At 46.5% G+C, this 12433-nt stretch overlaps 1 protein-coding gene across 4 annotated transcripts in view; it reads left to right on the top strand.

Annotated features, from left to right (window-relative positions):
* Positions 1-7198: 7198 nt before the first annotated feature.
* LOC145359532 (uncharacterized) overlaps positions 7199-12433 on the top strand; it is a 34724-nt gene continuing 29489 nt past the window's right edge. For all 4 annotated transcript variants that reach the window (XR_013889597.1, XM_080214165.1, XM_080214167.1 and 1 more), the window contains exon 1: positions 7199-7229. The gene's annotated coding sequence lies outside the window, so the exon portion shown is untranslated. The remainder of the gene's footprint in view (positions 7230-12433) is intronic.

Raw genomic sequence — 12433 nt, forward strand, 5'->3', positions numbered from 1 at the left:
ACATTAACAAGAAGCAACATGGTTTTGTGAAAGGGAGGTCATATCTCGCTAAATTGATCAAGATTTTTTGAGGGAATAACGAAGGTGATTGATGAGGGTAGGACAGTTGATGTTGTCTACAAAGCCTTTGACAAGGTCCCTCATGGCAGACTGGTGCAGAAGGTGAAGTCGCATGGGATCAGAAGTGAACTGGCAAGGTGAGTACAGAACTAGCTCAGTCATAGAAGTCATGATGTGGAGATGCCGGTGTTAGACTGGGGTAAACACAACAAGAAGTCTCACAACACCAGGTTAAAGTCCAACAAGTTTATTTCATAGTAAACACCACAAGCTTTCGGAACGCTGTTCCTTCGTCAGGTGAGTGAAGAGTTCTGATTAGAAACAGGCCATATAAAGGCACAAACAATTTACAGAATACTGATTAGAATGTGAGTCTTTACAGCTAACCTGCTATTCAAACCTTAAAGGTGCAGACAACGTGAGTGGAGGTAGCATTAAGCATAGGTTAAAGAAATGTGTATTGTCTCCAGACAGGACAGTAAGTGAGATGTTGCAAGTTTAGGCAAGTCATGGGGGTTACAGATAGTGCGACATGAACTCATGATCCCGGTTGAGGCCGTCCTCTTGTGTGCGGAACTGGGCTATCAGTTTCTGCTCAGCAACTCTGCGCTGTCGTACGTAATGAAGGCCACTTTGAAGAACGTTTACCCAAAGATCAGAGGCTGAATGCCCGTGACTGCTGAAGTGTTTGCCAACGGGAAGGGAACAGTCTTGTCTGGTGATTGTTGAGCGATGTTCATTCATCTGTTGTTGTAGCGTCTGCGTGGTCTCCCCAATGTACCATGCTCCGGGATATCCTTTCCTGCAGGGTATTAGGTAGACAATGTTGGCTGAGTTGCAAGAATATGTATCGTGTACCTGGTGGATGGTGTTCTCACGTGTGATGATGTCATCCATGTCGATGATCCGGCATGTCTTGCAGAGGTTGCTGTGGCAGGGTTGTATGGTATTGTGGTCACTGTTCTCCTGAAGGCTGGGTAGTTTGCTGCGAACAATGGTCTGTTTGAGGTTGTGCGGTTGTTTGAAGGCAAGAAGTGGGAGTGTGGGTAAGATGTTTGTCTTCATCAATGATATGTTGAAGACTCCAGAGAAGATGTCGTAGCTTCTCTGCTCCCGGGAAGTACTGGACGACAAAGGGTGCTCTGTCCACTGTGTGTCGTGTTTGTCTTCTGAGGAGGTTGATGCGGTTTGTCGCTGTGGCGCGTCGGAACTGTTCACTGATGAGTTGAGCGCCATATCCTGTTCTTATGAGGGCATCTTTCAGCGTCTGGAGGTGTCTGTTGCGATCCTCCTCATCTGAACAGATCCTGTGTGTACGGAGGGCTTGTCCGTAGGGGATGGCTTCTTCAACATATTTAGGGGGGAAGCTGGAGAAGTGGAGCATTGTGAGGTTATCTGTGGGCTTGCGGTACAGTGAGGTGCTGAGGTGACCGTCCTTGATGGAGATGTGTGTGTCCAAGAATGCAACTGATTCCGGAGAATAGTCCATGGTGAGTCTGATGGTGAGATGGAACTTGTTGACATCATCGTATCGTTGTTTCAGTGATTGTTCACCATGAGTCCAAAGGAAGAAAATGCCAGCCTTCAGGAGAACGGTGACCACAACACCACACAACCCAGCCACAGCAACCTCTGCAAGATATGCTGGATCATCGACATGGATACCATCATCTCACAAGAACACCATCCACCAAGTACACAGCACATACTCTTGCAACTTGGCCAATGTTGTCTACCTAATACGCTGTGGGAAAGTATATCCCGAGGCTTGGTACATTGGGGAGACCATGCAGACGCTACAACGGATGAATGAACATCGCTCAACAATCACCAGGCAAGACTGTTCCCTTCCTGTTGGTGAACACTTCAGTGGTCACGGGCATTCGGCCTCTGATCTTCAGGTAAATGTTCTCCAAGGTAGCCTTCACGACATATGACAGCGCAGAGTTGTTGAGCAGAAACTGATAGCCAAGTTCCGCACACATGAGGATAGCCTCAACAGGAATCTTGGGTTCATGTCACACTATGTAACCCCCATGACTTGTCTGAACTTGCAACATCTCACTTACTGTCCTTTCTGGAGACAATACACATCTCTTTAACCAATGCTTAATGCTACCTCCAGTCACATCATCTGCACCTTTAAGACTTGAATAGCAGATTAGCTGTAAAGACTCACATTCTAATCAGTATTCTGTAAACTGTGAGTGCCTTTATATGCCCTGTTTCTGATCAGAACCTGACAAAGGAATAGTGTTCCGAAAGCTTGTGGTGTTTACTATCAAATACATTTGTTGGACTTTAACTTGGTGTTGTGAGACTTCTTAATCAGTCACAAAAGACAAGGTGCCTTTCTGAGTGGAGGGCTGTAACAAGTGGCATTCCTCAGGGATCAGTGCTGGGACCTTTGCTGTTTGTAATATATATAAATGATTTGGAGGAAGATGTAACTGGTTTGATTAGTAAGTTTGGTGGATTTGTGGATAGCAATGAGGACCATCAGAGGATACAGCAGGATATAGATCGGTTGAAGACTTGGGCAGAGAGATGGCAGATGGAATTTAGAACATAGAACATAACAGCGCAGTACAGGCCCTTTGGTCCTCGATGTTGCACTGACCAGTGGAATGAATCTAATGACCCTCTAACCTAAACTATTCCAATATTATCCATATGCCTATCCAATGACCATTTGAACGCCCTTAAAGTTGGAATTTGTCCAGCTTAAAGTTTAGTCTGGACAAAAGTGAGGTAATGTGTTTTGGAAGGTCTAATACAGATGGGAAATATACAGTAAATGGCAGAACCTTAAAAGTATTGATAGGCAGAGGGATCTGGGTGTACAAGTACAGGCCACTGAAAGTGGCAAATCATGTTGCAGCTTTATAAAACCTTAGTTTGTCTGCACTTGGAATATAGTGTTCAATTCTGGTTGCCACACTACCAGAAGAATGTGGTGGCTTTGGAGAGGGTACAGAAAAGATTTACCAGAATGTTGCCTGATATGGGGGACATTAGGTATGAGGAGGGGTTTGTTCTCACTGGAGTGATGGAGGTTGAGGAGTGATCTGATAGAAGTCAACAAGATTATGAGAGGCATGGACAGAGTGGATAGTCAGAACCTATTTTCCAGGGTGGAAGAGTCAATTACTAGGGAGCATATGTTTAAGGTGTGAGGGGCAAAGTTTAAAGGAGATGTATGAGGCAAGTTTTTTACACAGAGGGTGGTGGGTGCCTGGAATTTGCTGCCAGAGGAGGTAGTGGAAGCAGACACCATAGTGACTTTTAAGGGGCATCTTGACAAATAAATGAATAGGATGGGAATGGAAGGATATGGTCCCCGGAAGGGTAGGGTGTTTAGTTCAGTTGGGCAGCATGTTTGATGCAAGCTCGGAGGGCCGAAGGGCCTGTTCCTGTGCTGTAATGTTCTTTATTCTTTGTTCATTATCAAAAACTTTATAGCAGAGCATTTAGAAAGCAGTGGCAGGATCAGATAGAGTCAGCATGGATTTATGAAGGGGAAATCATGCTTGACAAATCTGTTGGAATTCTTCGAAGATGGAACTAATAGAGTTGACAAGGAAGAACGAGTCGATGTGGTATATTTGGACTTGCAGAAAGTGTTTGACAAAGTCCGGCAGAAGGGAAATCGTGCAAGATTAAAGTGCATGGGCTTGGAGGAAGTGTATTGAAATGGATAGAAATCTGATTGGCAGCAAGGAAACAAAGAGTAGAAATTAATGTGTGCTTCTTGCTGGGAGCCTGGCTGTTCACAATATATATTATATTCACAATATATATCAATGATTCGGATGAAGGAACAAAATGTAACATCTTAAAATTTGCGGTTGATACCAAGTTGGGTGGGAGGGTGAACTGTGACAAGGATGTAGAGATCTGGACAGACCTGGACAGGTTGGTTGAATGGGCTAATCAATGGCAGATGCAGTATAATTTGCATAAATGTGAGGTTATTCATTTTGGAAGCAAAAACAAGAAGGCAGATTACTACCTGAATGGCTGTAAATTGGGAGAGGGGAGTGTTCAGTGGGGCCTAGGTATCCTCGTGCACAGTCACTGAAGGTAAACATGCAGGTACAGCAGGCAGTAAAAAAGGCAAATGGCATAATATTGCGAGAGTTTTTGAATACAGGAGCAGGGATGTGTTGTTGCAACTATACAGGGCCTTGGTGAGGCCACACCTAGAGTGTTGTGCACAATTTTGGTCTCCTTTTCTGAGGAAGGATGCTCTTGCTCTCAAGGGAGTGCAGCGAAGGTTTACCAGGCTGATTCCAGGGATAGCGGGACTGATGTATGAGGAGAGATTGACTAGGTTAGGATTGTTATCACTTGAGCTGTGATGAATCATAGAATCATAGAAACTCTACAGTACAGAAAGAGGCCATTTGGCCCATTGAATCTGCTCCGACCACAATCCCACCTAGGCCCTATCCCCATATCGCGACATATTTACCCACTAATCCCTCTAACCTACTCATCTCAGGAATTTTAGCATGGCCAATCAACCTAGCCTGCACATCTTTGGATTGTGGAAGGAAACCAGAGCACCCGGAGGAAACCCATGCAGGCACGAGGAGAATGTGCAAACTCCACACAGACAGTGACCCAAACCGGGAATTGAACTGGAGCTGTGAAGCAGCAGTGCTAACCTCAGTGCTACTATGTCACCCATGATCTCATGAAGACTTATAAAATTCTAACAGGTCTAGACAGGGTAGATGCAGGGAGGATATTCCCAGAGGTCACAGGCTGAGGATTCAGAGTAGACCATTTTTAGGATGGAGGTGAGGAAATGTTTCTTCACCCAAAGAGTGGTGAGCCTGTGGAATTCATTACCACAGGAAGTAGTTGATGCCAAAACATTGAAGAGATGGCTGGATATCACACTTGGGGCACATGGGTCCAAAGGTTATAAGGAAAAAGCAGAATTAGGTTATTGAGTTAGATGATCAGCCATGATCGTAATGAATGGCGGAGAAGGCCCGAAGGGCTTAGTGGCCTTCTCTTGTTCCTATCTTTTATGTTTCTATGTTTCGCAACCCTTTGTAGCTTCTTGTGCTCTTAGTCAAAGCAGAAGCCATACCAAGCTGTGATACGGAAAGGATGATTTCTATGGTACATGTGTAAACATTGTTGAGACATGCCAAATTTCCTAAGTTCCCTAAGAAAGTCGAGGCATTGGTGGACTTTTTTAACTCTAGCATCAGTGTAGATGGACTAGGACAGGCTATGGTGATCTGGACACCTAGAAACCTGAAGCTATTGACCATTTCCGCTTTATCCCCATTCAAGGAGACAGGGGGATGTCCCCCACTATGCTTCCTAAAGTTGACGACAACCTCCTTAGTTTTACTGACATTGAGGGAGAACTTATTGTTGTCACATCAATTCATCAGATGCTCTATCCCTTTCCTGTACTCCATCTCATCATTTGAAGCTCTCAACCATTTCCACTTCACCATGGATGTAGATGGGTGGTTTTCATTGTAAAAAATCTGACAATACTAGGTTTAAGTCCAACCGATTTATTTGATAGTAAACTCACTAGCTTTTGAGGTTACCCTCTTCGTCAGGTGACTTAAACCTGGTGTTGTCAGACTTTTTACTGTGTTTACCCCAGTCCAACGCCGGCATCTCCACATCATGGTTTTCATTGGAGCAGAGAAGGCTGAGGGGTGACCTGATAGAGGTGTACAAGATTGAGGAGCATGGACAGGCTGGAGAGGTGCAGAAGAGATTTACAAGGACTCAAGGGACAGAGTTATAGGGAAAGATTGGACAGGCTGGGACTTTTATCTTTGGAGCGTAGGAGACTGAGGTATGATCGTATAGAGATATTTACGATCATGAGAGTCATGGATATAGTGAATGCACTCAGTCTTTTTTCCAGGATTAGAGAATCGAGAGCTAGAGGGCACAGGTTTAAGTTAAAAGGGGAAAAAAATAAATGGGATCCTGAGGGGCAACTTTTACACAGAGGCTGCTATGTATGTGGAATGAGCTGCTGGAGGAAGTGGTTGAGGCAGGGACATTGATAACATTTAAAAGGCATTTGGACAGATACATGGATAGGAAAAGTTTAAAGGGGCATAGGCCAACTGCAGGCAAATGAGGTTAGCCGAGATGGGCTTTTTGGTCGGCATCCACCAGTTTGGGCCAAAGGGCCTATCTCTGGGCCAGTCTCTGGGACATTAGATAAGGGTCGTGGGTGGAGGGGGGGACTGGTGTTAAGATGGCGGCACGGGCTCGTTGGGCCGAAGGGCCTGCTTCCCAGGCTGTTTTTTGCTCTTTGTTCTTTGCTGTTCTTTGTTCTTTGATGCTATGATTCTGTAAAGATTAATTCATGGTTCATGGCTGAAGGGGTTATGTGGAAAGTGTATTAGGATAAAGGATCAACCATGATCACACTAATATCATAGAACCCCTACTCTGCAGAAGGAGGAATTTCAGCCTGTTAAGCTTGTACTGACAACAAACAAAGCCAGGCTATATCCAGGCTATAACCGCACGTATTTACCCTAGTCCCCCTGAAACAAAGGGACAATTTAGCATGGCCAATCAACCTAACCTGCAAATTTTTGGGCTGTGGGAGTGAACTAGAGGACGCAGAGGAAACCCACACAAACACGGAAAACATATGAACGCCACACAGACAGTGGGCCAAGGCTGGAATTGAACCTTGGTCCCTGGCATTATGAGACAGCAGTGCAGGCGTGAATGATTTACTCCTGCTGCTATTTTCTATTTTCATGTTGCAGAAATGAAGGATCTATTATTGATACATGAAGAATGGTTTGCGTTTGCAAAGCGTTTTTCAAGGGCAGCTCAAAAAGCTGTCAGCAAATGAAGGCTCGCAGGCAAAAGACGTAAAAAGAGTGACATACAAATTATTTCAACACTCATTTTAATTTAGTTTCTTCAGGAACACCTGATTATTCAGAAAGCTGATTATGCAGCACTTGAATATTAGCGAACAGAAACCGTGGGCATCAGAAACGGAGCAGCAATGAGAGGTCCGATATCCCATAACTCCCTGCGCAAAGGAAAGGCCAGCATCAATGAGAGATCGGCGCAGGCGCAGATAGACAAGCCAGACAGGAAAGCACGCATGCGCAGATGGCTCTGCTGTGAGTGGCCGCCATTTTCAGGTAAGGAGGCGGCGGGAGAGAGAATGTCCCCAATAACCGGAGAGAGAATCTCCCCAATAACCGGAGAGAGAATGTCCCCAATAACCAGAGAGAGAATGTCCCCAATAACCGGAGAGAATGTCCCCAATAACCGGAGAGAATGTCCCCAATAATCGGAGAGAGAATCTCCCCAATAACCTGAGAGAGAATGTCCCCAATAACCGGAGAGAGAATCTCCGGAATAACCGGAGAGAGAATGTCCCCAATAATCGGAGAGAGAATCTCCCCAATAACCTGAGAGAGAATCTCCCGAATAACCGGAGAGAGAATGTCCCCAATAACCGGAGAGAGAATCTCCGGAATAACCGGAGAGAGAATGTCCCCAATAACCGGAGAGAGAATGTCCCCAATAACCGGAGAGAGAATCTCCCCAATAACCGGAGAGAGAATGTCCCCAATAACCGGAGAGAGAATCTCCCCAATAACCGGAGAGAGAATCTCCCCAATAACCTGAGAGAGAATGTCCCCAATAACCGGAGAGAGAATCTCCGGAATAACTGGAGAGAGAATCTCCCCAATAACCGGAGAGAGAATGTCCCCAATAACCGGAGAGAGAATCTCCCCAATAACCGGAGAGAGAATCTCCCCAATAACCCGAGAGAGAATCTCCCCAATAACCGGAGAGAGAATCTCCCCAATAACCGGAGAGAGAATGTCCCCAATAACCGGAGAGAGAATCTCCGGAATAACCGGAGAGAGAATGTCCCCAATAACCGGAGAGAGAATGTCCCCAATAACCGGAGAGAGAATCTCCGGAATAACCGGAGAGAGAATGTCCCCAATAACCGGAGAGAATGTCCCCAATAATCGGAGAGAGAATCTCCCCAATAACCTGAGAGAGAATGTCCCCAATAACCGGAGAGAGAATCTCCCGAATAACCGGAGATAGAATGTCCCCAATAACCGGAGAGAGAATCTCCCCAATAACCGGAGAGAGAATCTCCGGAATAACCGGAGAGAGAATGTCCCCAATAACCGGAGAGAGAATCTCCCCAATAACCGGAGAGAGAATGTCCCCAATAACCGGAGAGAGAATCTCCGGAATAACCGGAGAGAGAATCTCCCCAATAACCGGAGAGAGAATCTCCCCAATAACCAGAGAGAGAATGTCCCCAATAACCGGAGAGAGAATCTCCCCAATAACCGGAGAGAGAGAAAATCTCCTCAATAACCGGAGGGAGAGAGAATCTCCTCAATAACCAGAGAGAGAGAGAATTTCCCCAATAACCAGAGAGAGAGAAAATCTCCTCAATAACCAGAGAGAGAGAATGTCCCCAGTAACCGGAGAGAGAGAGAGAGAATCTCCTCAATAACCGGAGAGAGAGAGAAAATCTCCCCAGTACCCGGAGAGGGAGCGAGAATGAGAATCTCCCCAAAACTCAGAGAGAGAGAGAATCTTCCCAATACCCGGGTTGGGAGAGAGAGAACCTCCCCTATACCTGGAGTGAGAGATAGAAATTATCCCAAATACTGGAGAGAGGGGGAACCTGCTCAATTCCCAGAGAGCGAGGGAATCTGCTCAATTCACAGACAGATAGAGAAAAAAATCCCTACTACCCAGCATGTTTGATAGTGGGGTTATCTAAACCAGGGGTCACAGTTTGATGATACAGGATAGTCTATTTAGGACAGAGTTACGGGCACGTTTCTTCACCCACGGTGTTCGCTACCCCAGAAAGCAGTTGAAGCCAAAACATTGAATAACATTGAACATATTTCAGTAAGCAATTAGATTTCGCACTTGAAGCAAAGAGGAACAAAGGTTATGGGGTAGATGGAATTAGGCTTTTGATTTGGATGATCAGCCATGATTATACTTAATGGTTGTTCGTCCATCGTCATCGATGAGGACCTTGACACCATTCGTCATTTTGAGGCTGGATGCAGTGTGTCCGAAGATGACTGATCAGGCCAATTCAGGCATGGAATCTCCTGGCACATATTGGACAGACTTGTAGTTGTTGCACTAGTGGCTCTGGACTCGTGCAGCTCACGCTTAAGTTGTTTTTCAGCAACATACCTTGCTTCGTGAGCTTGACAGCCTTTGTGGATGAGGCAGTGTCAGGTAGGGCGGTTTTGTGCCAGCGTTTCCCAGGTGGTCGTGTCAATGTCAAGCAACTTCAGGGAGGCCTTGAGTGTGTCTTTGAAAAGTTTCTTCTGCCCTCCATGCGAGCGCCTTCCAGCAGGGAGTTCCCCAAAGAGGAGCTGCTTGGGTATGCCCTCGTCTGACATACAATGACATGACCTGCTCACCGGGTCTGCACTCTCATCAGCAGTGTGTGGACTGATGGTAGACTTGCTCTAGAGAGAACTTCAATGTCTGGTACTTTGTCTTGCCATCGGATGCGTAATATTCTGTGAAGACAAGTCATATGGAAATGGTTGAGCTGTCTTGCATGCCATCGATACACAGTCCATGTTTCACAGGCATACAGGAGCGTAGTGAGTACTGTGGTGCTGTAGACCTTCAATTTTGTTGCTGGGCTGATTCCTCAACGTTCCCGTACAGTGGAGCGCAGACTACTGAAAACAGAACTTGCCTTTGCTATTCTGCAGTTAACTTCGATTGGTTCGATTCCCAGCTTGGGTCACTGTCTGTGTGGAGTTTGCATGTTCTCCTTGTGACTGCGTGGGTTTCCTCCAGGTGCACCGGTTTCCTCCCGCAGTCCAAAGATGTGCGGGTTAGGTTGATTGGCCATGCTAAAATTGCCCCTTAGTGTACTAGGATGCTTAGGTTAGAGGGATTAGTGGTTAAAATATGTAGGGATATAGGGGTAGGGCCTGGGTGGGATTGTGGTTGGTGCAGACTCGATGGGCCAAAGGGCCTCTTTCTGCACTTTAGGGTTCTATGATTCTAAGTCTTCTGTATCAATAGTCACTTCTTGGGAGAGGGTGCTGCCAAGATAAGTGAACTGGTCCACTGCCTGTAGTTTCTGCCCTTTGATTGTGATTATGGGTTCTGTGTATGGTGCATGAGGAGCAGGCTGGTGCATGACTTCGGTCTTTTTAATGTTGATGGTGAGTTCAAAGTTGTCACAAGCCATGGAAAATTTGTCCATACTGACTTGCATCACTGGCTCTGAGCCAGTATACAGGAGGCAGTCATCGGCAAAGAGGAAATCTCTCAGAACAATCTCTTTCACTTTGGTAATACATAAGAACATAAGAAATAGGAGCAGGAGTAGGCCAACTAGCCCTTCGAGCCTGCCCCGCCATTCAATAAGATCATAGCTGATCTGTCGTGGCTCAGTTCCACATTCCCGCCCTCTCCCCATAACCCTTAATCCCCTCGCTTATCAAAAACCCATCAACCCACGTCTTAAAAATATTTAGCGAGGTAGCCTCCACCACTTCAACGGGCAGAGAATTACAGAGATTGACCACCCTTTGAGTGAAGAAGTTCCTCCTCAACTCCATTCTAAACCGCCCCCCCCCTTTATCTTGAGGCTGTGCCCCCTAGTCCTACTATCCTTTCTGAGCGGGAAGAGTCTCTCCACCTCTATCCTATCCATCCCATTCAACATCTTATATGTCTCAATGAGATCTCCCCTCATTCTTCTAAACTCTAACGAGTACAAGCCTAATTTATTCAGCCTCTCCTCATAGCTCAACCCCCTCAACTCCGGCATCAGCCTAGTAAACCTCCTCTGCACTCCCTCCAAGGCCAAAATATCCTTGCGTAAGTACAGCGCCCAAAACTTCACACAGTACTCCAGCTGTGGCCTCACCAATGCCCTATACAGCCGCAGCAAGACCTCCCTACTTTTATATTCAGTCCCCCTCGCATGAAGACTCCTCAGGTTGAAGAGCTTCCCATCCACTCTGTACTTGGGTCTGATTCCAGCAACACTGTCCTGGAAGGCATCATTCAGCATGGTAGTAAACATCATGCTGAACAGTGTGGGTGCGAGCACACAGCCCTGTTTGACACAATTGGTGACTGGAAATGCCTCAGGATTCTCCGCCCTGCAGTACTCTGGCCATCATGGAACTGGCGTACCATCTGAATGAATTTGAGGGGGCAGCCAAACTTTGATATGATCCTCCACAGGCCTTGTCGGCTTACAGTATCGAAGGCTTTGTGAGGTTAAGGGTTGTGTAGAGCTTGCGATTCTGCTCCTGACACTTCTGAAGTTGGCGGCAGCAAAAATCATGTCAGTAGTCCCACGACCTTGTGGAAGCCACACTGTGACTCTGGAAGCAGGCCCAGCTCCAGATGAGTGACCAGACGATTTAGCAGGACTCTCGCGAGGGTTTTTCCTATGACGGAGAGCTGCGAGATTCCTCGGTGGTTGTCGTATACTTGCTGATTGCCCTTCCTTTTGTAGAGATGTATGGTGGAAGCATCTTTAAGTTCCTGAGGAATGGATCCTTGCTTCCAAAAGGACTGGAACAACTCAGTGAGCTTCTGGATGAGTGCAGGACCAGCAGATTTATAGATCTCTGTGGGTATGGCATCTGCCCCTGGGGCTTTGCCACTGGATAGCTGGCTGACAGCTTTCGTGACTTTGGCTACTACCGGTGAGTCATCCATGGAGCTGTTGATATCAACCTGAGGAATCCTATCTATTGCCTCATCGTCAATAGATGACAGTCGGTTGAGGACAGCTTCAAAGTGTTCAGCCCATCTCTGCAGGATCTGAGCTGTCTCTGTAATGATAGTTGTACCATCTGTACTCAGGAGGGGGGTATCTCCCGAGAGATTGAGGTCCGTAGAAAGTGTTGAGGGCTTCATAGAACCATTTCAAGTCATTTCTGTCAGCGTAGCCCTGTATTTCATCTGTCTAGCCGCTCAGCCAGGCATCCTGCATTTTACGCAGTTTATTCTGGACTGTCCTGCAAGCACTGGTAAAAGCGTTTTTCTTGGCAGCTGAAGATGGGTTGTTCTGACAGGCCCGATGAAGATGGTGCTTTTCAACAAGTAGAGCCTGTATCTCCTCATCGTTCTCATCGAACCAATCATGCTGCTTGCAGGTGGAGGGCCCGAGCGTCTTCAGCGCAGACGTATGGACAGCATCCCTGAAGCGTTCCCAGTCGTCCTCGGTGCTGTCTGTGAGGTGTAGGTCAGCAAGCTTGATTTCTAAATCTTCAGCCAGTGCTGAAGCTATGCTGGGGTTCTTTAGTTTGGTAAAGCTAATGGTAGAGCAGGGCTGAATGGCCTTCTA

This window comes from Carcharhinus amblyrhynchos, chromosome 28, assembly GCF_965287045.1.
Source record: "Carcharhinus amblyrhynchos chromosome 28, sCarAmb.v2.hapA, whole genome shotgun sequence".
In the NCBI taxonomy this organism is placed as follows: domain Eukaryota; kingdom Metazoa; phylum Chordata; class Chondrichthyes; order Carcharhiniformes; family Carcharhinidae; genus Carcharhinus; species Carcharhinus amblyrhynchos.